General features: G+C 46.1%; 1 long non-coding RNA gene across 2 annotated transcripts in view; it reads right to left on the reverse strand.

Annotated features, from left to right (window-relative positions):
• LOC136792510 (uncharacterized) overlaps window positions 1-26,738 on the reverse strand; it is a 34,185-nt gene that overhangs the window by 4,804 nt on the left and 2,643 nt on the right. Inside the window, exon 3 of one of the 2 annotated variants that reach the window (XR_010836405.1) lies at window positions 812-1,979. The exons of the other annotated variant lie outside the window; for it this stretch is intronic. This is a non-coding gene — a long non-coding RNA (uncharacterized lncRNA). Of the gene's footprint in view, window positions 1-811; window positions 1,980-26,738 lie in introns of those variants that run through there. 2 annotated transcript variants of the gene reach the window in all.

A 26,738-nucleotide genomic window follows, 5' to 3' on the forward strand; every position in this document is an offset into this window, starting at 1 on the left:
CATACTTTTATATTTAAATGATTATGTTTATATCCAAACGTTGCTGTCCATTGTGCTCATCTACTCACCATGGCTGGAGCCTTGATGTCTGCTGTGCTATACATCACTTAGGGATTTTTCTCAAAGACTCATGATCCAGGCACTGAGGTTGCAGCTCAGAGCCACATTTGTCATGATACACACAGACTGTTAGAAAATGAATGAGCTGGGATTGTTTGTTTGTTTAAACTAAATTATTTATTTATTTATGGCTGCATTGGGTCGTTGCTGCGAGCAGGCTTTCTCTAGTTGCAGAGAGCGGGGGCTACTCTTCGTTGCGGTGTGCGGGCTTCTCTTTGTGGTGGCTTCTCGTTGCGGAGCACGGGCTCTAGGTGTATGGGCTTCAGTAGTTGTGCCACGTGGGCTCAGTAGTTGTAGCTCACAGGCTCTAGAGCACAGGCTCAGTAGTTGTGGCACACAGGCTTAGTTGCACCGCGGCATGTGGGATCTTCCTGGACCAGGGCTCGAACCCGTGTCCCCTGCACTGTCAGGCAGATTCTTAACTACCGCGCCACCAGGGAAGTCCCTGTTTGTTTTAAACTATATTTAATTCTGTCAAGGCCAACAGAAAAGTCACTTGGACCTGGATTCTCTCTGCTTTTACCAGGTAATCAGTCTGGGTTGTCAAAAAGCATCCACCCCTGTTGCCTATGTTCAAGGAGAGGAAGTCTGACTTTTCAGTCTAGAAAACTCCCTTTCAGGCCGCTAGCATCTGTCTGGAATCGAGGCTAGAAGACACACACAAAAGCAGTGAAACTAGTTGGTACAGAAAAGCCAGGCAGTCCACCTCCATGTGCACAGTTTATTGCAAGACAAAGTGTTGCCTCATCGCCTGGGAGCCCCAGACACACCCTCCCAGTCCTGTGAGGCAGACAGCAGGAGAGCCCCCCAAAGCTGGGCCTCTGCAAAACTGAAGAACATGAAGACAGTCTGTACCTTTTCTTTCTGTGTTTCTGTCTCCCTCAGCCTTGACCACACCCAGCCAGTGGGCTCCACCAGACCTGAGATGAAACTCCATCTCTGAAAGCTGCCGAATGGGCTCTTAAGCAAGTCATTATTTACCTCTCTGAATCTCAAATTCCTCTTCTGTAAAATGAGGATAACCCCCACCTTGCCCATCTCATAGAGTTTTGTGAGACCCAAAAGGAAAAAATGAATGAGAAAATGCTTTGCATACAATGATGAAAATAGGCTGGGAAAATGCACTATGTTATTCTTGTTAGTCTCAGCTCTCCCCCTGACAGTGTCACCATGGGCAAGTTAAATAAGTTCTTTCTTTTTTAAATTAATTTTTTTGATTGATTGATTGGCTGCGTTGGGTCTTCGTTGCTGCGCGCCAGCTTTCTCTGGTTGCGGCCAGCGGGGGCTACTCTTCGTTGCGGTACGCAGGCTTCTCATTGCGGTGGCTTCTCTTGTTGCGGAGCACGTGCTCTAGGCGCATGGGCTTCAGTAGCTGTGGCACATGTGCTTCAGTAGTTGTGGCACGCAGGCTCTAGAGCGCAGGCTCAGTAGTTGTGGCTCACGGGCTTGGATGCTCCGCAGCATGTGGGATTTTCCTGGACCAGGGCTCGAACCCCTGTCCCCTCATTGGCAGGCAGATTCTTAACCACTGCACCACCAGAGAAGCCCCAAGTTACACAAGTTCTTTAAGTCTAAGTCTCCTCATCTTTTAGGCAGAGAAAAGATTACCTATCGCAGATGATTAAAATAGGGATTAAATAAGATAGTTAATATAAAGCAAACACTGTTGGTTGGCTTTCCCAAGCACTGGGGAGGGCTTCTCCTCTTAAATAAGAATGTAAGAATTTGTTAAGGGAAAGCTCTTTAGCCTTTTACTCTTCCTCCCTTCTTCTTCCTGCTTGGAATGTATCTATGAGGTCCAGACGTGCAGCAGCCATCTTGCAACCATGAGACAACAGGCTTGAAAATGAAGGTCTATGCTGGGGATAGAGGAACAGAAAAATGGAAAGAACCTGGGTTCCTGATGATCATTTATACCAGCCCTGGAGTGTCTCCCTATGAACTTTTTGCTTCATAGGAAAAAACAATTCTTTTTTGGCATCAGAAAGTAGAATTTTCTGCTGCTTGCATCCATATGCGTTCCAAAGTAATACACTGTCTTAACTGTTTCCTAGAGAACACAGCTCTGAGGTACGGCGGGCATGTGGTTTTACTGTGTTGGACAAGATCGCTGAAGTGAAATTAAAGTTTGAGAATTGGATGAAAATGTTAATCATGGGAACTATGATTAATTTGAGAATCCTCATACTTTCATAAGTGAGGAAAGTTATAGTATTATTGTTATAAAACAACAGAGGTTATCAAATCGTTTGTCACTGAAAAAGATCCTTTGGCAAATGCTTCCCTTGAAAGTAAATGAATATAACAAAAGAAGTACAAAGCTTGTAACATGAAAATTATTAAATATTATAAACCAGAAAGTAGATTAGTGGAAAAGAATCTGAAAAGGAATATATGTATATATACACAACACATATATATGTATTATATATAATACTGAATCACTGCTGTATACCTGAAACTACCACAATATTGTAAATCAACTATACATCAATTTAAAATTTTTTTTTTAAAAAGAAAGTAGATTAGTGGTTGCCAGGCCGGGGATTGGGATGGGGTGGGGAGTTAATGCTAAGGTGTATTTGGAGTGATGACAATGTTCTGGAATCAGATAGTGGAGATGGTTTTACAACTTTGTGAGTGTACCAATGAATTATACAGTTTACAAGGGTGACTTTCACAGAATGTGAATTATATCTCAATCACCAAAGAGTGAATGAAGAGAAAAAAAGTAAAATAAGCCAAAAAGTAAGTGGACTGACTAGTTAATCAAGGCCTTTTTCAAACTTCCATATAAGTCCAATAAATTGACCTCTTAGCCCAAAGACACATCCATGGAAATTTCCACTGAAGATAACTTGAGAATTCTGTCATAGCGCCTCCTCTTTGGCAGCATTCCAGGCATCTTCCCTCAGTGCTTATGTTGACATGGCTCATAAGGCAATGAAAAAAAATGTCATTTCTATCCACACAACCTGTGATAACCAAAGTAGAGAAAACAGCCTAGACTCTTCCATCAATTTGCAGTGTCAGTCCTCTTTGATTCAATAGCTGTGATTTGTGTCAATATCTGTGACAAAGACACAGCTCTGATAATAATACTATGACCTGCTGTCTATACTCATAACTGAAGGAACTATTACCTATCCATTAGGAGTTAATAAAAATAGAGAGGTAATTTTTTCCCATCGGAAACAAAGCCCATAAAGATGGATATAAAATACTTTGTGCAGTTCTTGGCATACAGTAGGTGCTCAATAAAGGTTAGCTATTATAATTATTAGTGGACTACCAGTGAATGTGGATAGAATTTAAAAGCTCTCCATTACTCCTTCTATGTGGACTTCCTCTCCCTCCTCCCAAGGTCCCAACATTTGGCTACCCCTACTCAGCCTTCCCACAGTCCTGAAAGATGACTATGCAAGATCTGAGAAGTAGACTCAAGTTGAGTTATAAATGACTGAGGGAGCCCCCTCATGTCCCTTCCTTTCCCTTCCCTTCCCTCCACTGTCTGTTCTCAGGCTCTATCACATCTAAGTCATCCATACTTGCCACCCATGTGGGTGTGCAATACATCATCTTTCATTGACAAAAATGACCCTATTGCCTCCCAAACTATTTCTCCAGGAAGTAGGACGGATAGGTCTAGGCTAACACAGTGTAGTCTCCATGGCAACAAAGCAAACTGGCTCATCCCAAGAGACTGGACTTCTGACACAGGAAGCAACGAAAGAGTAAGCCTTAGGCTCTCACAGCCTCAGCACCCACTCTCGCCGACACCCCAGGCTCCACCCAGATCCTCCACCCTGGGTCCCACACTCCCAGCCATACTCTGACAAAGAGGCTGGGCTGGGGAGACCTAGGGCGTCAGACACACACCCAGGATGTGCTCACCACTCCCCAGAGCCAAAACGCCCTGGCTGAAAAACAGAGAAGTGAAACCTATAAAGAATCAGGGCTTGTTTCCAGGCCTCCAAGTTCTTCCACTCTGACCCATCCATTGTGTATGTGTGTAGACAGAGATGACAGAGACCTGTAGATGATAGAGACACAGATGACATAGGGAGAGCTCAGTTACACATTCGACACACACTCTCTCATTTGATCCTGTCAACCTGGGCAGAAGTATTTTATTGATGAGAAAACTGAGCTTAACAGAGGCTTTTTCAACTTAGCTGAGGTCACCAGCTGACAGAAGACTGAGGAGAGGCTGGCACCAGATTTGAGGACTTAACGGGCACTGACAGCCCCACCTGAGCTTCCCGGCATCTCCCAGATTCACCAGACAACGTGAGGACCCTGCGTCTGTGTCCAGGGCTGGCCCCCACCGGCACAGCACCTCTGCCCTCCTGAGAGCCTCCTTACACAACAGGCTCCAGCCAGACCACTGCCTCAAACACTGGGGGGAACAGGTCAGTTCTTCCTCGGTCTCCTCTGCCAGAGCACAAGCTTCACTCATGGAATCAGGGGTTCATGGGCTGGATCTTCACCCTCAGAATCTGGGTCTGGAAGAGTACACTTGGGACTGAACTTTTGACTCCTCAAGCTTAGGTTGGGGGCCTCAGGTACAGCCGACAGCTGAGGGAGTATTGGTTGAATAAGCGAGCAAATTCCAGGAATATTTTCATCTCCCAAATGTTAATTCACAGTATTAATGATTATACCACAATTTAAAAAATTTAGAACACTAAGTAGATTACGCACACAGATAAAATTTTTATTGTGCTAAAATAAACATAGCACGATGTACCATTTTAATTATTTTTAGGTGTACAGCTCAGTGGCATTAAGAACATTCACACTGTTGTGCAACCGTAACCACCATCCATCTCCTCAACATTTTCATCTTCCCCAACTGAAACTGTATTCATTAAACAACTCCCTATATCCTCTCTCCCCAGACCCTGGCAACCACCATTCTACTTCTGTCTCTATAAATCTGACTATTATAGGTACCTCATATAAGTAGAATCATACAATATTTGTCTTTTTGTGCCTGGCTTATTTTACTTAGCATCACCTCAAGGTTCATCCATGTTGTAGCACGTCAGAATCATATAATGTTTAAAAGACACTCACTGGATCATCAAAACATGTTGATGACCTCTTGTTGCAGTCAGGACCCATTCTCAATGCTCCAGATCAAAAAAGGTAAATGAAAGAGTCTCTCCTCCAAGATGTCAGTCAATGAAACTAATGTTTAAAGGGTCCAATGTGCTACTGGAGGAGAGACAGCCAACATACCCAGCCTTCCTCTCCACCTTTGAAAATGGCTTTCTGGGACTCCCCTAGTGGCACAGTGGATAAGAATACACCTGCCAATGCAGGCGACATGGGTTCAATCCCTGGTCCAGGAAGATCCCACGTGCCGTGGAGCAACTAAGCCCGTGCACCACTACTACTGAGCCTGTGCTCTAGAGCCCATGTGCCACAACTACTGAGCCCGTGTGCCGCAACTACTGAAGCCCACACACCGAGAGCCTGTGCTCCACAACAAGAGAAGCCACCACAAAGAGAAGCCCGCACACCGCAACGAAGAGCAGCCCCCACTCGCCACAGCTAGAGAAAGACCACACGCAGCAACAAAGCAGACAAAAAAATAAAAATTAAATTAAATCTTTAAAAAAGAAAGAAAGAAAATGGCTTTCTACACTCCAGCCTATAAACTATGGACCATTTCTCCAGGTGAATCTATTGATTCCTGAAGACAATGTAAAAGTGGAAATGACTAATGGGAGGAATTTCAGGCCACATCAGGGTGGTGAGTAACAAGTATCAGATGGTCCAGTACCAAAACCTCAGGTCATGTTCTGGAACAGCATAAAGTGGCCACTTTGTCTGTCGATCTTTCTGCAAGTTCTGAAGGGCACCAAGACTTCCCATCTAGCAAGACCACTGCTTCAGCACCCACGACCACCAGTGTGCCTGCTGGGAGGCTGCAAGAAGGCCATGGATGGAATGAAGATCAGAGTTCCAGGCAGTGATAGGAAGTAGATGGAGGGAGGCAGCATTCACTGAGCTTCTACTCAAAGCAAGTGCCACGCTAGGTGCACTTACACACAACATCCCACTGAACAGTCCCAACAGCCAAGTACATGAGATGCCATCACTTCATGTTTATAGATGCAGAAACTGAGGCTCAGATGAGTGGATAAACTACCCAAGGTCACACAGCTAATTAGCGTTGGAACAGGCAAGCAAATTCAGGCTTGTTCAAACTCAGAGCTCTTTTCTTTAGCCTATGATGCCTCTCACCCCACGATGGGGAGTGATATGTTCCCCACCTCTCGCCTCCACACTCTCCCCCACTTAAGACCCCGACATGCATCATGGGAAGACACTTTAATGGTGGGAGCCACAGAAAGCACAAGGGTGTTATTCTCCTCCCACAGAGACCATGAAGGGGGCTGGGAGTCCCTCGAAAGAGGACCTCTGGAAAGGAGGTCTACTATGAGACCTTAAATGAGAAAAGGGAAAATGCCTACAGCACCGACAGCTTAAGCATGAGCAGGGCTGCTGGCTTAAATGAAGGATGCTTGAGCAGCTTTTCTAATTAATGATGGTTGAGTCATAAGAAGAAAAAAAAGTTGGCTTCAAGCTGATGCTAAAAGAAGGGTGCCCTCTGCAAAGTGCCTGAGTAGATGTCTCCTGCAGCCGCATCCCCCACTCTCTCCTTCAGCCCTGATGCCACACCTTCTGGCACTTTCTCATGAACAGAGGCTGCAAAGAAGCAGGAGGCCTAGCCCAAATGGTTTGGGAGAGCTCACCTTGGCCAAACAAACGATTGGTGAGGATGCTGATGGAGAAGGCCCTTCCACATGGCTGAATGGACCACAGCTGGTCTTGTACATCAGCTACAGCATAATCTGAGGGGCAATGGCAAGTCCACCTCTCTACACTGAGGTCACAGCTCCTGAGATCTCACCTTCAAAAATGACTTTCTTTGGGTTCCTTTCCCGAGGAGAAGTTTTCTTGGGAGGAGAACATGCATCATCTCCCGGTAAAGTGTTAGGTACAAAATCAAATGGATCTTGAAGGTCACATGATCCTGCTCAGTGCAGGAATTTCTGACAGCATCTGCTTGTATATTCCAGGGATATGGAAACCACAATCATGGTTGTACAGCTCCTATAAAGTTCTTTACCTTTAGCCAAAACATTTTCCTATAGCTTCTTCTCCTCCTCATATGGCATTGGGAACAAATGTGCTTCTTCAAGGCAGTATTGCAAGCCCCCAAGTACCTCTCCTGAGAACTCCAGTTCTCCCAGCTCTTCTTTGTGGCGTACCTTTCAGGGTACCCCCTTTCCAGGACGCCTCCAATGGGCCCACTCCAAATTAGCAATAAGACCCCCGCCTGTGTGTGTAGAACTGCAGAGACAAAGTGTAGAATCCCAGTTATTTGTATACACACACACGTACACATACACACACTTACACAACCAAGGGAAAAACAAAAGGCTCCAAATGGAGGTAACCCAACAGACCCCTGGGAAGCATCAGATGTGTTAGTCACTCCTGGATGCAAGAAGCAGCAACTCTCTCAAGTTAGTTCATGCAATACTGTTAGGATACTTGTAGAAATAAGGAATAAAGAAACCTTAGCCACAGACCCTTGGAGAAATCAAACACCTGAGCCTGGTGGGAAGAGCAGGAATCTCCAGGAGAGCAAGGCCAGCCAGGCACTGGAACTGGAAGGCCACTGGAAATCCAAGGCAGCTTGGGAAAGCAGGCCATCTCGTAGACATTCTGAGGCTCATTCCAGTGCTCCGCCACTAGTCATTCAGCTCCCCTCTCACTCTGCTTCCTCTCATCCATCTCTTTTTTTTCTTCTCCTCTACCAAGTGTGTGGTTGATCCTGCCTCATTTCCCAGTTCACTAAGGCACAGCTCTCCAGGCCCCAGCAGAGATCAGTGGCCACTGCTGCTCAGGAATGAGCAAAGGATGCTCATCAGGAGCTGGAGGCATCCCAGTTTCTCTCAAGAGGAGGATGGTGAGCAGGACCAGCCTGTGACTGACCTTTGTAGTACATCCGGTGCCCAGAAGGGAAGACTAAGAAGGTGTTCATTTCAGGGCTCACAGGAAATAAGCAAACACAGACTTCTTGGTTATCAGGTCCCCAGAGAGAGAATGGACTTGATTCTGAATACAGATGGAAGGAACTCATGAGAATCACCCCACTGTGACCAGCTGCTTCTCGTTGGTGATCATTTGGGGCTCTGAATAGTTCCCAACCCCAAACATCAGCCCCATCATCTGTCCATCTAACACTTCACTTTCAACCCTCTGTGGCTTCCACGTTCCTCTATTAAAATAAAAATGCAGCACATCCCTGGTGGCACAGTGGTTAAGAATCCACCTGCCAATGCAGGGGACATGGGTTCAAACCCTGGTCTGGGAAGATCCCACATGCCGCGGAGCAACTAAGCCCATACACCGCAACTACTGAGCCTGTGCTCTAGAGCCCACAAGCCACAGCTACTGAGCCCACGTGCCACAACTACTGAAGGCCGCACGCTTAGACCCCGTGCTCCACAACAAGAGAAGCCACCACAATGAGAAGCCCACACACCACAAGGAAGAATAGCCCCCGCTCGCCGCAACTAGAGAAAGCCCATGCACAGCAATGAAGACCCAATGCAGCCAAAAATAAATAAAAATAAATAAATAAATAATTTTTTTTAACTATTAAAAAATAAATAAAATTAAAATGCTCTTTAGGAATAAATTTAATGAAAGATGTGCAAGGCTTTTATAGTGAAGACTACCAAACACTTTTGAGAGAAATGAAAGACCTAAATGAATAGAGAGATGTACCATGTTCATGGATTAGAACAGTGGTCCCCAACCTTTTTGGCACCAGGGACTGGTTTTGTGGAAGACAATTTTTCCACAGACGGTGGGGGGCGGGGGGTAGGGGGATCATTCAGGCGGTAATACGAGCAATAGGGAGCAATGTGGACCAGCAGATGAAGCTTCGCTCTCTTGCCTGCCACTCACCTCCTGCTGTGTGGCCCAGTTCCTTACAGTCCGTAGACTGGTGCTGATCCGTGACCCGAGGGTTGGGGACCCCTAGGTTAGAAAACTCAATATTGCTAAGATGTCAATTCTCCCCAAACTGATCTATAGATTCAATATAAGCCCAATCTAAATTCTAGAAGGCTTTTTTTTTTTTAGAAATTGACAAGCAGATTCTAAAATTTAAGTGGAAACGAGAAGGATCTAGAATAGCAAAATGATTTTAATAAAGAATGAAGTTGGTGGACTTACAGTAGCTGATTTTAAGACTTGCGATAAACAACAGTAATTAAGACAGTTTGGTAATAGCATTAGGATACACAAATAGACCAATGGAACAGAATATAGAGTCCAGAAATAGACCTACATATATATGGCCAATTGATTCTCAGCAAAAGTACCAAGATAATTCAATGCGGAAAGAAAAATCTTTTCAACAAGTGGGCTAGAGGGCTTCCCTAGTGGCGCAGTGGTTAAGAATCCACCTGCCAATGCAGGGGACACGGGTTCCAACCCTGGTCCAGGAAGATCTCACATGCCGTGGAGCAACTAAGTTCGTGCGCCACAACTACTGAGCTTGTGCTCTAGAGCCCACGAGCCACAACTACTGAAGCCCGTGTGCCACAACTACTGAAGCCTGCGCGCCTAGAGCCTGTGCTCCACAACAAGAGAAGCCACTACAGTGAGAAGCCCTCGCACCGCAAGGAAGAGTAGCCCTGCTTGCCACACGACAGAAAGCTCGCACACAGCAACAGAAGACCCAACGCAGCCAATAAATAAATTAAATATATTTAAAGAAAACAAAAAGTGGGCTAGAATAACTGTCTACCCAAAAGGGAAAAAAGAAATGAACCACAACTTATTACATTACACCAAAAAATTACGTTGAAATAAATCCTAGACCTAAATGAAAAACTAAAACCATACAGCATCTAAGAGAAAACATAAGGAGAATATCTTCATGACCTTGAAGTAGGCAAATATTTCTTAGGCAAAACACAAAAAGCACTAGCCACAAAAAAATTAGTAAACTGGAATTCATAAAAATGTTAAATTTCCAACACACCAACCCAAACTGCTACAATTAAACAGACTGACAGCACCAAATATTAGTGAGGATATGGAGCAACCAAAACTCTAAAATGTTGTTGATGGGAGTGTAAAACGGTAAAACCACTTTGGAAAAAAGTCTTCCAGTTTCTTATAAAACGAAAAATAAAACCATAGACTCAGCAACTCCATTTCTACATATTTACCTAAGAAAGAGGTAAACACGTGTCCATGAGAGACTTTTACAAGAATATCCATAGCAGTTTTATCCATAATGCCCAAACTTGGAAATGTCCCAGATGTCCATCTATAAGAAATTATGGGGACTTCCCTGGTGGTGCAGTGGTTAAGAATCCACTTGCCAGGGCTTCCCTGGTGGCGCAGTGGTTGAGAGTCCGCCTGCCGATGCAGGGGACACGGGTTCATGCCCCAGTCCAGGAAGATCCCACATGCCGAGGAGCAACTAGGCCCGTGAGCCACAACTACTGAGCCTGCGCGTCTGGAGGTTGTGCTTAGCAACCGGAGAGGCCACAACAGTGAGAGGCCAGCGTACCGCAAAAAAAAAAAAAAAAAAAAAAAAAAAAGAATCCACCTGCCAATGCAGGGGACATGGGTTCAAGCCCTGGTCCAGGAAGATCCCACATGCCATGAAGCAACTAAGCCCATATGCCACAACTACTGAGCCTGTGCTCTAGAGCTCGTGAGCCACAACTACTAAAGGCTGCACGCCTAGAGCCCGTGCTCCACAAGAGAAGCCACCGCAATGAGAAGCCTGCACACCACAATGAAGAGTAACCCCCGCTCGCCGCAGCTAGAGAAAGCCCACACGCCGCAACGAAGACCCAACACAGCCAAAAATAAATAAATAAATATATTTTTAAAAAGAAAAGAAAAAAGAAACTATGGTAAAGTTGCACTACTCAGGAAGAAAAAAGGCATAATGCACAGTCACAACAATATGAGCAAATCTCAGAAACATTATGCTGAGTGAAAGAAATGAGTACCTAATATATGATTCCAATTATATGAAGTTCTAGAACAGACACAATTAATCTACGTTGGAAAAAAACACAACTGTTGTTGCTTCTGGGGGGCTAATGTAGTAATTGACCAGGAAGTGGCATGAAGATACTTTCTGAGGTGATGGGAATGTTCCTTTTTTTTTTTTTTTCCAGTACGCGGGCCTCTCACTGCTGTGGCCTCTCCCGTTGCGGAGCACAGGCTCCAGACGCGCAGGCTCAGCAGCCATGGCTCACGGGCCCAGCCGCTCTGTGGCACATGGGATCTTCCTGGACCGGGGCACGAACCCGCGTCCCCTGCATCGGCAGGCAGACTCTCAACCACTGCGCCACCAGGGAAGCCCCATATTTTTTTTTAAGTAACAGCTTTATTGAGATATATTTCATATGTTATATAGCTTATCTTTTTAAAGTGTACAATGCAGTAGTTTTCAGTATAATCACAGTTATGCAACTGTCACTACTAATTCCAGAAGAAACCTGATATCCATTAGCACCCCTCCACCCCTAGCCCACCCCTGAACAATACATCTACTTTCTGTCTCCATGATTTGCCTATTCTAGACACTTCATATAAATGGAATCACATAATAAGTGGCCTTTTGATCTGCCTTCCTTCACTCAGCATCACATTTTTTTTTTTTTTTTTTTTTTTGTGGTACGCGGGCCTCTCACTGCTGTGGCCTCTCCCGCTGCGGGGCACAGGCTCCGGACGCTCAGGCTCAGCGGCCATGGCTCACGGGCCCAGCCGCTCCGCGGCATGTGGGATCCTCCCGTACCGGGGCACGAACCCGTATCCCCCGCATCGGCAGGCGGACTCTCAACCACTGCGCCACCAGGGAAGCCCAGCATCACATTTTTAAAGTTCATCCACGTTGCAGCATGAATCAGAACGTCCTTCTTTTTCATGGTTGAGTAATATTGTGTTGTGTGGATGGGCAACATTGTGTTTATCCACTCCTTTAACGTTTCAGGTGATGGACATTTGGGGAAGAGCTTGACTGGAAAAGGCACAAGGGAACTTTCCAGGGTGACGTAGCGCTTACCTGAGTATATGTATTTGTCAAAACTTATTGAACTGCGCACTTAAAATATGTGCATTTTATTGTAAATAAACTATATTCAAAGAAGAAGGCCCCAGAGAGAAAAGAATAAAGAAAGACAGAAAGAAAGAAAACTGGGAAGAAGGAAGGAGGCAGGAAGAGAGAGAGGAAGAAAAGAAAAAGAAAATATATTCTGGGAGGTAATTCCTCCTTGTTTTAGCCACGACCCTCATGGGTTATTTGAAGGGTGGGAAATCACTGACGTAAACCCCCACCCCCTGCCAGCTTCCCCGGTGGGCTGTAGCAAACTGCGTTCAGTGGGGATCAAGCTGTGCTTGGGATCCCCGCAACGACCCTGTGATTATCTGAGCGTGCTCACCAATCATCTCTTGTTGCCTTCACGGGGCACATTCTACTGCAGAGAAAACCCGCCTTTTCTGCACCCAATTTGCAGAGTCTGCTTTGGGCTGGCCTACCCCCGCACAGGCCCCCGCGCCCCTTCAACCCCTTTTGAGATCATCTGAGTTCTCTGCTCACCAGGCAACTTTGTGAAGCCAAGTCGTCCTCCCAGGGAGATTTTCCTGCTACAACGGGGAGATGTAACTGGTTAGCCTGGCAGTTCTAGCTCTAATATATGTCAATAAATTGACATGAATTTGACATTTTTTTAATATTTTTTTTACACCTGAAAGAAGGCCTGGCAGGCAGGGAAGGTGCCTGAGGACTTAGTCACAAATTGCATCAGGACACCCCAGACAATGAATATTGTCTCCTCGTCAAAGGACATTTAGGATTCCGCAGGTTAAAAACAGTCAAGCAGTGGCATTTTCTTTAGCTCAACCTGTAGAGCATCTAGTGGTTGCAATGAGACAGGCTGGGACCTGGGACCCTTTGCTGCAGTGCTTGCACCTGGCCAAACGTCTCCTGGAGCAACAAAATACAAAGAAACCATAAGACTAAAAATAACTGCGTGCTTGGCAGTTAGGGCAAATTACGGACAAAAAGATACACAGAGAAAAAGCCCAACTGCCACTTCTGAAGAACCAGGAGCAAAAGGAGGGAGTTGGGAGAAAAAGCAGGGTCCTGCGCACACTCCCTGCACACAACATCACCAAAGGGGTGGGCAAATCACCTAAGCCTCCCCTCCAGCCAGACCCCTGGACACACCTCACCTTCACTCCATATAAGGAACCAGTTCACGCCACCTCAGGGAGGGAGGGAGCAAGGAAACCTGTTGTTTGTTCTTGCTCCCCTGCACGTCCCCCATCCAGCCCCCTGCAGCAGGGGTCCCAATAAAGCCTTGCCTGAATTTCTTGTCTGGCCTCTGATCAACTTCTGTTGATTAAGGAGTCAAGAACCCTGGTCAGTAATAGCAAGGCTCTGCCTGCAGGGCTGGACACCTCTGTCCAGCCCTGGGGGGTGCAGGGGTGGGCAGCAGTGTATATGCAGGAAAAAACAACAAGTAAGATGATGCCAAGTGCTGTACCAGTGCAGCGCCGCGAAGTTCAAGTAGCGGAGAGGCCACTTCACATTGTTCTGTCCACACGTGCCATGCACCCAGGCTTGGGATGCGATGGCTAATCAGTGTAGCCCCACCTCCAAGATACTCCCTCCCGTGTTGTCTAGGGGCATAGACTGCCTGGCAAACGAAGAGTTGGGATGCTCTGTGGGAGTCATTACACCAGAGTTATACGATGGAGTTCATCTAGGGCTTCTGCCTGAGAGTCGGGGGGACCTTAATGGAAGACAGGCTGGGTCCACGGAGGACATTCCAGAGAAGCAAGGCTCTTGGAGTAAAGGCGCAGAGGTGGAAACACACACAGACTGCAGGATGCATTGCTTCCCAGTTACATCCTGCATCAAGAGGCCACAAAATCTCCCCAAGGTTTACCTCCAGGAGTGAAACAGAAAGGAAGAGATTCCCTCCCTGGAAACAGCCTGGCTTCTCAAACTGGTTTCTGGCCTGAGCCATTCCCCGATGGTTGATATCACAAATGACAATGAATGAGCCAACCACACTATCATATCCATATGCAAAAACAGCCACATCATTGAGACAGCACTACACACCAGTAGTAACTGGATGACGTTTGGTCCCAAGGGTGAGAAAGTCTGGAGATGAAAAGAAGATGAAGAAGAGAGGAAGGGAAGGAGAGAGGGATGAAGGAGGAAAGAGAGGGGAAAGGGAGACAGAGCTGGAGCAGAGGAGGAACGGGCATCCCCCCTTTGCCCAAGGAGTACAGGCCAGACTTTCCAAGACACAGAGAGCTTCTTAGGACTCCTGACCCCAGAGAACATGATCTGGGCCATGGCAGTGGAACCAGCTGTGAGGCCTAGGGGATGGAATCGCCCTTCCTGGCCTGGGTATCTAACTCCTTTAAGGCACAGACCTTGTCCTGGATACATATCAGAGCAGGAGAGCATGAGGAACTATAAACACCAAGGGGAAGATTTTGCAAATAATTGTTTTCAATTGTCACTACTTAAGGGCTAAGACTCTGAAGTCTGAGAAGAAACATTTTATCCTCCCTAAGCAATCAGAAACAAATAAGAGGAGAACTCTCTGTACCTGGTAAATCCGCGTTGGTGTGGGCCCACAGGCAGCAGAACATGGCAGAGGGGGTGGGCAAAGGTGCGGGGATCCTCAGCAGAGCTGCGATTCCAGATAGTCCAGGAATGGGGACTGAGGGGGCTGCAGCAGAGAAGGCAGAAGGCAAACCAGGAGAGGAGGCCACTCCAAAGAAAGCCACCGGGGCCACACATGGGAAGGGGCACACATATGCAGCCCAGGTGGACAGAGGCCCTTGGGAGAGGCTCCTCCTTAGCAATGAACACCCTGGCTGTTGGCTAGGCTAGATCAGCCATGTGGCATGTGAGTGGACTGCACAGGCTGGGGAGCTGGGGGCTCTGGCTCTGCTATGAACTGGCCAGGCAACCCTGGGCCAGGCATTTCCTCTCTCAGGACCCATTTCCTCATTCTGAACAGAATGGCAGGTGGAGGGGTGACAGGCTTTTCTGCTGATGTCTAAGACCTGCAGAAGCATCACTGTAGGAAGAGAGAGACTCGACAGCCCTCTACCCCAAACTCTACCAAAATATGTCTCTAGCACTTCCCTCCTTCAACTATTTGCCATTCTCCTCCAGCTTTCTTAGTCCCTTCTCTTTCTTCCTGGGCAAGAAAGTAAGCTTGCAAGGGGGCACCCTCCGCATTTACCAGGGAAGACCTGTGGAGTTGGATACATGCAGAGCCATGCCTGGAAAGCTCCTCGTACACATGCAGGTCTGTGACTCATGCCCAAAGGCACTCAGCCTGAGAAAGTCAGGGTCTTGGTGGGCTTTGCTGGCTGCCTGGGGGCCGGCGTCATGCCACGGTGACATGCCCAGGGCTGCCCACCACTTCGGGTGTCTTCTCCTCCAAGGCACCTAAACCTTGACTCTTACCCTCAAAGCCTTGCTCCAGTTAGACTTGCAGGACAAATAGGACGAACCAATGGCATGACTTCAGGCCTCTGAAGACATGTGGGAATCAGGAGGGCACTTTTCCAGGCCCTGTGTAACACAGCTGAGGCCTCTGCCTAACCCATTCCTAAAGAGACTCTCCCCCTCAAACCAGGACATTCTCCCGGGGTGGGGTGTGAGACCCAGAGATAACCCAGGTTGGCTGACTCTTCCCTAACTTTCTATTTCTGCCAAATGTGCAGGCCTGCTTGCCCCTGCAGATGTAATGAAGATGTTTCCCAGGTTGTTGGGTCTTCCCTGGCGGTCCAGTGGTTAAGACTGTGCTTGTACTGCAGGGGGCCCAAGTTCGATCCCTGGTTAGGGAACTAAGTTCCTGCACCACGCGGTGCAGCCAAAATAAAAAAAAAAAAAAAAAAAAAAGGAAGTTTCCCGGGTTAGAAAAACCTAAGGAAGACTCATAAGACAGAATCAGAAGGAAGGAAGAGGAATTGATTTGGGACAGTGGAGGGAGGGAGAGGGTGACTGAAATTCTGGGTGGGTAGGAATGTAAATTCACCCAAAATTTGTAACATTCACTCTCACTCAGTAGAGTGATGAAGTAGTGACATTTGTTATTATCACTATTACTGGGTTTTTTTCCTTTTTTAAATTGAAGTATAGTTGATTTACAATGTTGTGTTAATTTCTGCTGTACAGCAAAGTGATTCAGTTATACATTATATTCTTTTCTATTATGGTTTATCACAGGATATTGAATATAGTTCCCTGTGCTATACAGTAGAAGTTTGTTGTTTACCCATCCTATATATAATAGTTTGCATCTGCTAACCCCAAACTCCCACTCCATCCCTCCCCCACACACTCCCCTCACTGTTACTGCTTTAGCTCTAATTTCAAAAGGCAACATTTTAAAAACAGCTTTATTGAGATATGCTAGTATGCACAAAACTCACCCATTTAAATTGCACAATTCCATGGTTTTTAGTAGGGTCACAGAGTTGTGAAACCATCACCACTATCTAATTTTAGAATATTTCATCACCCCAAAAAGAAACCCCATACCCATCACCAGTCACTCCCCATCTGCCCCTCCCCACTTCCTAGGCAGAGGCAACCACTAATCTACTGTCTTTGTAGATTTAAAAGATTGCATTTTGCCCCTAGGTACTTTTCCTACAGTCAGGATATGGCATACAACAGATGGTAGTGATGTCTTAATCAAGATCTCATGACTCATAAAAATGGCCAAGAAAGGAAGGATCCTTAAAATCACTGATCATTAGGGACATGCAAATCACAACCAGGATGAGATATTACCTCACACCCATTAGGATGGCTACTACCAAAAACACAGAAAATAACAAATGTTGATGAGAATGTGGAAAAAATGGAACTCTTGTGCATTGCTGGTGGGAATGTAAAATGGGGCAGCCACTATGAAAAACAGTATGGCAGCTCCTCAAAAATTTAAAAATAGAATTACCATATCCAGAAATTTCACTTCTGGATATATACTCAAAAAACTGAAAGTAGGGTCTTGGAGAGATAATTGCACACCCATGTTCCTAGCAGCATTATTCACAACAGCCAAGAGGTGGAGGCCAACCAAGTGTCCATTGACAGATGAATGGATAAGCAAGGTGTGGTATATACATACAATGGAATATTAGTCAGCCTTAAAAAGGAAGGAAATTCTGACACACACTACAACATGGATAAACCTTGAGGACATAATGCTCAGTGAAATAAGCCACTCACAAAAAGACAAATATATTGTATGATTCCACTTATATGATGTACCTAAAGGAGTCAAATTCATAGAGACAGAAAGAAGAAGGGTGGTTGCCAGGGGCTGGGAGAGGGGGAATGGGAGTTAGTATTTAATGGGGACAGAGTTTCAGTTTGGGAGGATGAAATCGTTCTGGGGATGGATAGTGGTGGTGGTTGCACAACAGTATGAATGTACTTGTTAACACTGAACTATACACTTAAAAATGGTTAAGATGGTAAATTTTATGTCATATATATTTTACAATTAAAAAAAAAATATCTTATGACTATATTACCCAGCCATAAAAAAGAATGAAATAATGCCATTTGCAGCAACATGGATGCACCTAGAGATGAACATACTAAGTAAGTCAGACAGGTAAAGACAAATACCATATATCACTTATATGTGGAATCTAAAATATGACACAAATCAACTTATTTACAAAACAGAAACAGACTCATAGGGCTTCCCTGGTGGCTCAGTGGTTAAGAATCCACCTGCCAATGCAGGGGACACAGATTCCAGCCCGGGTCTGGGAAGATCCCTCATGCCGCGGAGCAACTAAGCCCATGCGCCCCAACTACTGAGCCTGTGCTCTAGAGCCTGTGAGGCACAACTACTGACTCCACAGGCCACAACTACTGAAGCCCATGCACCTAGAGCCCGTGCTCCACAACAAGAGAGGCCACTGCAATGAAAAGCCCGCACACTGCAACTAGAGAGAGCCCACATGCAGCAAGAAGACCCAAAACGCAGCCAAAAATAAATAAAACAACAACAACAAAAAAAACCCAATCCAAAAAAAAAAACATAGACTCACTGACATAGAAAATAAACTTATGGCTACCAAAGAGGAAAGGTTGGGGGAGGGATAAATTGGGAATTTGGGATTAACAGACACACTACTATATATAAAATAGATAAACAATAAGGACCTACTGTATAGCACAGGGAACTATATTCAATATCCTGTAATAATCTATAATGGAAAAGAATCTGAAAAAGAATATATATGCATGTATATATATATGAATGCATGTATATATACAACTGAATCACTTTGCTGTACACTTGAAACATTGTAAATCAATTATACTTCAACAAAAAAAATAAAATAAAATAAAAAATCTCATGACTGATACCAAAAGGCTTAGGCCAGGGATGCCTTTCTTGTGACATACAAAAGCCTACTTTTCTTCCTTTTAAAAATAAAATATAATGTTTTATTACACAGCTAAACATAGGCAATGTTAGCAAATATTTTTAAAATGTTATTCACAGAGTGTGCTTCTTAAAAAACAAACACTCAAGCACAATTTGTTCCTTTCTCATTAATCCTTAACTATTAGCACAGGCTTAATCAATAATTTTCTAAGATTGCATTGACTGAATCCTTATATATGAAGAAGGATGACAAGCACACACCATGCGTTAATTCATGTACCCTTCCGATACTAAGAAGCAGATCCGACTACTGATCCCATTTCACAGTAGCAAAACTGAGGCTCAGAGATACTAAAGAACTTGCCCAGAGACCCAATCGAGTCTTCTGTACTCAAGACGAGTACTAAGTGTTATTTCTATTAAGGACAATCTTTCTCAAGAAGCATGAAAACATCTACTCTCTCATCAATTAGGAGCCTGTTTAAACAAATCCACCCCAAAAACCTTTTTCTTAGCAATTCTCTACCAATAGCTTTCCAATTACCTTCCGAGAATAATTTTTTAAAAGCCTGCGTCCCTTACAACAAAAACCTTCAAAACATTCAGTCAAGCGTTTTGTTTTTGTTTTTGTTTTACTTTGTGGTACGCGGGTCTCTCACTGTTGTGGCCTCTCCCATCGCGGAGCACAGGCTCCGGACGCGCAGGCTCAGCGGCCATGGCTCAGCGGCCATGGCTCACGGGCCCAGCCGCTTTCCGCGGCATGTGGGATCTTCCGGACGGGGCACGAACCCATGTCCCCTGCATCGGCAGGCGGATTCTCAACTACTGCGCCACCAGGGAAGCCCTCTTCTCTTTCTTTTGCCCCACAGCAAATCAGATGCCAAGAGCTTTGCACTTTATCTCCCCAAAATCTGTTGCATTACCCTCCTCCTCTTTCCCAAGGTGGCAGAGTGGAAAGAGGAGGCTTTGGAATTAGTCGGAGCTGCCATTGAGTGCCTTTTTTTCTTGTAAGCTTCAGTGTTCCCACTAATAAAATGAGGATAATGGTAACAATGCCTGCTATATAGCTGTGATATGAGGAGGGGAATGACACTTGTGACAATGCCTGGTACACCGTTTGCCATAGAACAAGTTCTTCCCACACCTTAGCTTCCTTCATCTCTTCCATCCCTACCACCAAGGCCTGAGGTCAGCCCCTCAGTACTTCCTTTCTACTAACATATCTGTGGTTGGCAGAATCTTAAAATCCCCTGCTCCCACATTATTTCCCACATTAATCCTCAGGACGGTGATTATGTTAGCACATGACAAGGGGAATTCTGCAGATGTAATTACGGTTACTAATCAGTTGACTTTGAACTAATCCAAAAGAAACTATCCAAGTGGGCCTGACCCAATCACATGAGTCCTTTAAAAGCACAGGGTTTTCTCCAGCTGGTAGCAGAAGAGGAAGTCACAGATTCCAAACACCAGGGGGATTTGAGGCACTGCAGCTAGACTGAAGATGGGAGGGGGAGGGGCACATGGAAAAGGTAAGAGGGTGGCCTCTAGGAGTTGCAAGTGACCCCCAGCTGACAGCCAGCAAGTCCTGCCTGGACTTGTAGGCACTGTTTTAAGTTGCGACGTTTGTGGGGTTTTTGTTAGGCAGAAACAGAAAACTTACACAATCTCCTAATTGGAGCCAGAAAAGGAGAGAAGACATTTTGAGGGGAGAAATGAATCTCAGTGATTGACTTTGTCTTCTTCACATATTTCCACCTCCTCTCGAGTCTTTGAGGACCCCCCACTCTGCCCTCCCATGTCAGAGACTGTCCACCACACCCCAGCCCCGGGCACACACTGCCTGCCAGTGGGGAGCCTCTGCTCCTCTCAGGCTATCTCATCTTCTCAACTGTAGGCTGAGCGCTTCCAACACAGAAGCCACAACCAGACCTTTTTCATATTCCCCGAAGCACCCAGTACAGGGCCAAGCATACAATAAACACTCACAAATATTTTTGGATTAAGCCGATTTCTTTCAGCTCCAGTGACCAGCAGGGCCGACGAAGGGATCCAAAACCTAGCCAGTCACAGGTACCCAGAGAGCCTCTCCCAGGAGACTCTGGTCTCACAGCCTCCTGGGATTAACAAAGCGCCAAGATAGGGATACCCGTTTCTGCACCTTGACCTTTCAGTAACACTGGCCAGTCACATTTTCAGGCATGAGTCAGGCTACCATTTCTCTGAATCATAGTCTGGTGTGTGTGTGTGTGTGTTTTAATGTTTACCTACACCTGGAATTTGCAAACACAAAGGAAGTCAGAATAAAGAGGATGAGAGAGCTCACAAAATGCACTACCTGTATTTTGTTCAACAACAGGTTTATTTTGGATGCCCACCATGTCTGGGCAAAACAGTGCACCTCAGATTGGGACTTGAACCCACATGCCAGGACTCGAACCCAGCCAAAACCCTGATTGGGACTTGAACCCACGGTCTTTTAATTAGAATCACTCACCTGGTATCTAGACTTACTGAGGCTCAGGTTCTTTGTGTCTCAGCACAGAGGGAATTCAGCAAGAGGCAAAGTGATAGGCAAGAAGCAGATCTGTTAATACAAGATGCTTGTAAGAGATGCAAGTTGGGAGGTGAGGGAGCTCTGCCCTGAGGATTAAGTGGGCTATGGTTTTATAGTCAAGGGAAAGAGGGTGGGGAAAAGACCGCCTTCTTTCGGGTAGACATGAGGCTTACATCACTAGTTCCTCCTCTGTATCAGGCAGGAGGGTGTCTGACCCTATGAGGTCAAACTAGGATTATCATAGCACTTACTCAAATCAGTAGAAGGGTGGTGACATCTTTCTTCCACTTAATGGCCTAGGGCATATCTCGTGCTTTTATTTATGGCTTCATAGTTAAGCAAGCCTGCCTGTTCCAGGATGTTCCAATAGCTTTCTTGAGTGATCATTAACTTACAGTGGTCTTCCAAAGTTTCCTAGGTTTCCCTCTCTACCTATAGTCCCCTACTGGGACTTCTACAACTACCTGTAAACTATCCTATTCTATCCCTATCACGGGCACCAAGCTAAGAAAGACCCTGGAGACAGAGAACCAAATCAGAGTGGTCCCAATACTTGAACTTGAATCCAAGTCTCCCCTGAACACAGTGGTCACGGCAAAGTCTTTGACAGTTTGGAAACCAGGAGACTGAATTTCTTCACATCATTAAAACGAGTGACAGCAGACTCAGGTCTTCTCCAGGCAGGCAGTGGGTGGGGTCCCTGATGCATTCTACCCACCTCTGTGACTCTGGGCCCGCCTTCTCTGCCCCACCCCGGACTCTAATCACAAGCCAGTATGATGTCACTGTCTAAACTTACAACCGTCTTACAACGGGCAAATTTTATCTAGGGCCCTCAAGCACAGATTAAAAAGTAAATCCAGCGTTTGAACAGATCTTTACAGTTTACAAGGCACTGTCATGTTCATTGTCTCATTTGACCCTCCCAGGAGCCCTAGAAAGTGGGCGGGGTAAAGATTATTATCTCCACTTTACAGATGAGGAAACTGAGGCTCAGAGAGTTGAAGTGATTTACCCAAGGTCACCTGGTTTAGAAGACAAAAAACCATGTTCTTCCCTCTCTACCACCTTGGATCTAGTCTTTGGGCCTAAATGGGAACTCAAAGGGAGACTGCCTAAGCTCTTCCCAGCTGGCCGTAGTGGCTGCTGATTTGAGAATTTTGTTACCGAAAGAATGAAAGAGAAGTAAGGATCAGGAGTAAGAGGAGAATACAAGGATGCCTGATATTCCAGTAACACTTTATATTTTTCAAAGAACTCACATATTTCTTACCTCATTTGGGTCAAAGAACAATCCCATAAAGGTTAATAAAGCAAGTATATTGTCACCAGAGATTGTCTCAGAACTAATCCCTAACACTTCTGATTCCAAGACTTTCCATAACCTAAGGGAGGGCATTCTTGACACTCATATCCTGCTTTTGCCCCTTTGGTCCTGAGGGTCAAGACCAAGAGACAATTGGACACCCTTCTCTTGTGTATCCACACAAGTCCAACCTATAATGACCTTTCTTTCTTTCTTTCTCTCTTTTTTTTTTTTTGGCCATGCCCATGCATTCTGCGGGATCTTAGTTCCCTGACCAGGGATCAAACCCAGGTCCCCTGCAGTGGAAGCATGGAGTCCTAACCACTGGGAATTCCCTATAATGACCTTTCATCTTGCTGTTCCTCTGCCAGAAGTTGTCCCCGGAAAGCAGGCACCTCCCCATTCTGGTTTTAGGATTACTTTTATGCAACTGATTTTATATAACTGATACACCAGGGAGAACGTTACCTGTCAAACTGCTGTCCATTCATTGAACAGATGTTTTTGAGCAGGGCACCACTCTGGGCTAGTCCCTGGGAGTTAGAGAAATGAACCAGACATGTTCCCTGCTAATGAGAAGCTCACAATCTAGTGGAAGTGAAGAAAACACAAATATGTAACCAGATACGTGACATTCACGAACATAGAAAAAGATGGAGTAAATGTCACAACAGAATTATCAGCAAAGGGCTGTGGAGGATCAGCGACAATTCCAACTGTTAAGAAGGAAAGTGTCTTGGGACTTCCCTGGTGGCACAGTGGATAAGACTCCACGCTCCCAATGCAGGGGGCCCGGGTTTGATCCCTGGGCAGAGTACTAGATCCTACATGCATGCCACAACTAAGAGTTCATATGCCGCCACTAAGGAGCCCAGGTGCTGCAACTAAGGAGCCCGCCTGCCGCAACTAAGACCCAGCGCAACCAAACAAATAAATATATATATATATATTTTTTTTTTTTTTTGCGGTATGCGGGCCTCTCACTGTTGTGGCCTCTCCCGTTGCGGAGCACAGGCTCCGGACGCACAGGCTCAGCGGCCATGGCTCACGGGCTTAGTTGCTCCGCGGCATGTGGGATCTTCCCGGACCAGGGCACGAACCCGTGTCTCCTGCATCGGCAGGCGGATTCTCAACCACTGCGCCACCAGGGAAGCCCCAATATTTTTTTTAAAAAAAAGGAAAGTGTCGTCCTGAAAAAGAAAAAAAAAAAAAAACAGCATTTGGGCTAGGCCTTGAAGGGTCAATGGAGAATGTGAAGCAGACAGGTGCACACTACAGAAACATTGTAAACATTTGGGAAACAGGGACGAAGCCCGTGTAAGAGCACCTTGAAGTCTGCTCGGCCCCCAATCTTACCCTGAGGCTGGTTGCAATCCAGCTTCAGCTAGATCTAGACAGGATCTTGCTCCCAACTTGAGGGAACCCAAGAGACCCAGACCATCTGCTTCTTACTTTCTCAGGTTCTATGGTATCTGCGGCACGTCCCACCCAATCTTAACTGGCCTCTTAACCACTCACCTTTTCTGATCTCTATGTCTGTTTTGCTTTCCCAACTAGACTAAAACACCAGATTCCTTGGGAACACAGTCAAGAGGCGTCTGTATCCTATCCCAGCCAGCGTGAGGCTGGGCACACAGTAAGTACCAAAAACCTCTTCGTTGACTGGTTGCTGAAGTCTACAGGCCCAAGAATCATGAGATGACAGTTTCACAGACAAGGTGAACAAGAAAGGGTAGCATGTGTAACCCTCACCTGGGATAACAGTGAAGTGATTAGGAGAAGACATGTACCTCTGGTTTTAGGGTTACCTTTTACAGAACTGAGCTGAATTTAAATCAAGGGGTTCAGACTTGCTGGGTCATTCTGTGGGACTGCCCTGCATTTCCTGTATTTCACTTCTGCTCTCTGACCAAGTCCCAAGGTTCCTTTAATCTGTTTTTCTAGTTCCTGTTTGTCAACATCTTCCAATGAGACATGGCATCTCATCCTTCCTCTTGGAAAGAATAATGGGAAGGACAGCAGAGTTGTCACTGCCAGTTTGGAGACCCACGGTCCAAGGCCGGAGGAGAGAGCACAGTCAGGGCTGGATGGAGGTGGGAGTGGAAAGGACCCCAAGACAGAGTACAGCTTTCTACTGGGAGGACAAAACTGACAAACAGGCACACTGGATAGGGTCAAAATCCAAACAGGTCCCCATAGGGGAATGGGGCAGCTCATGCTCCATCTCCCTGGGAGATGGTCCATCAAGGTAACCAAGTAGGAACAGGGTGAGAGGGGCAGGTGCAAAAAGGACCAAAGGCCTAGGTAGTGAGTTTAGGGATTATCTAGTCCAACCCTCTTCTCTAATCCCACAGTTGAGGTCCTCAAACATTCCCTCCTGTGACAGTCTAACCCATTTCCACCCAGTGTCTCTCTTCATCTTTGATGCTTCCAATCCATTCTCCAGGTTGCTGCCAGAGTGGTCTTTCTGCAACACAGTCGGTTCAAGTTGTCCCTCTACCTTCAGGATAAGGTCCAAAGAAGAAGGCCCTTCTCTGCTAAACACAGATAGACCTTCACATATAATCTCCTGTCTTTACCCTACTCCTCTCCACCTTCCACTGACCTCATTCCACTGACAAAATACTGCACAACATTCTCCAAAGATGCAGTAGACTTACTCCCATCTGCCAGGAGAATTCCAATTTCAAGGTCCAGCTCAAGTGTCACCTCTTCAGTTAAATCTCCCCTCACGTCCCCTAGGAAAGATAAGTGAGTTTCTCTTCTGTGCTCCAAAACCACCTCTGTATAGCATTTATGACCGTGATTCGTAGTGATTTACAGAAACTAAGAGACCATCTGGGTAGGGATGGGTTTTGACTTCTCACAGCCCTCCTTGCCCTTAGTTAGCATGATAGGAGCAGGTGGTCAAAAAAATGTTGACTTATAAAGAATGAACCCCTTTCCTTTATAAACACACAGTGAGCTCCTGGCAGAGCCTAATTAAAATCTAGGCTGTTGATGCTCAGATCAGGCCTCTCCTTCCTATGTTGCCTCTTCTATCTGTTTTCCATGCCTATCCCATTGGATGCTCCTCACTGATATGGACTTTGAAGCACTGGGTCAGCGACAGACATTGGCAGAAGCAGGAACCCAAGCTGTCATCTGTAAGGAGAGCCTTCTGTGCTCCTCCTAGGGAACTGTTTTGATGCCAAGGGGCTTTGAACCAAGCTGTAGGTGGTGACAAGAGCAGGTTAGTCATCCCAGCCCACACCCGTTCTCTGCTCAAGGGCCCCAGCACCTGTCACCTGTCTTTGGTGATACGGGAAATGGTGCTCTGAGTCAACTCTGGTTCCAGGGAGGGAGGGCTGTCACTGTGGCCAAGGTCTCCCCCACCCCCAGTGGTGAAAGCAGGAGTGATGGTCTCTACCTATCGAAGCAAACATAAAGGGACTCAGGGAGTATAGGTAATGGCCTCAGAAAAGCTGCAACCCATGATAAAGGTCAAGGGACTCAGCTCACCACTCTTTGGGCCCCATCTGGAGAGACAGATGTGTAGGGCTTTCCACCTAAGCAGCTTGTTCTCCACTGCCTGCCCTCATTGGTGTGTCTTCATTTCCCCAAATTCAAGCCTCCCCGAGGAAAACACAAGGCATCCTCCACCACCCATCCCCCAGATTCAACCAGGACATTTATTTTACAGCTGAACCTTGTTTCAAGCAAAGTTAGCATGTAAAGTAGTGGCATAAACCTTCACTTAACTCTTTTCACCAGAAAAAGCTCCCCAGATGCTTTCATTCACTGGTGGCTTACTGCGTATAAGGATAATCCCTGCCCCCAGCAAAGAAAATAAATTGCATATCCAAATTAGGGCACATACAGGAGACAATGCGATAAATCCTCTAGGGGAGGCTCACCACGGTGAGTTTGGGAATCTGGAGGTGAATGAGTTTGAAGGAAGTGGCATATGAGCTAGGCTTTAGAGAACAGGTTGGACGTGCCATTCAGAAATAGGTAGAACGGCCCTCCAGACGGAGGAGGCATCATCAGCAAAGGACTGGAGGAGGATCCACGGACTATGGATGGAATCAAATGTGAGGCAGATCCACACCGAAACCCACAAGGGTGGGCTGAAACAGTGCATTCAACATGCCCAAGCCCCAGGGTCGCAGGCTATGGCACCCGGAGAAGGCTATGGCACCCGGAGAAGGCTCTGGACAGCCAAAGTGCAAGAGGAACGCAAATATTGCAG

This window comes from Kogia breviceps, chromosome 14, assembly GCF_026419965.1.
Source record: "Kogia breviceps isolate mKogBre1 chromosome 14, mKogBre1 haplotype 1, whole genome shotgun sequence".
Taxonomy (NCBI): Eukaryota; Metazoa; Chordata; class Mammalia; order Artiodactyla; family Physeteridae; genus Kogia; species Kogia breviceps.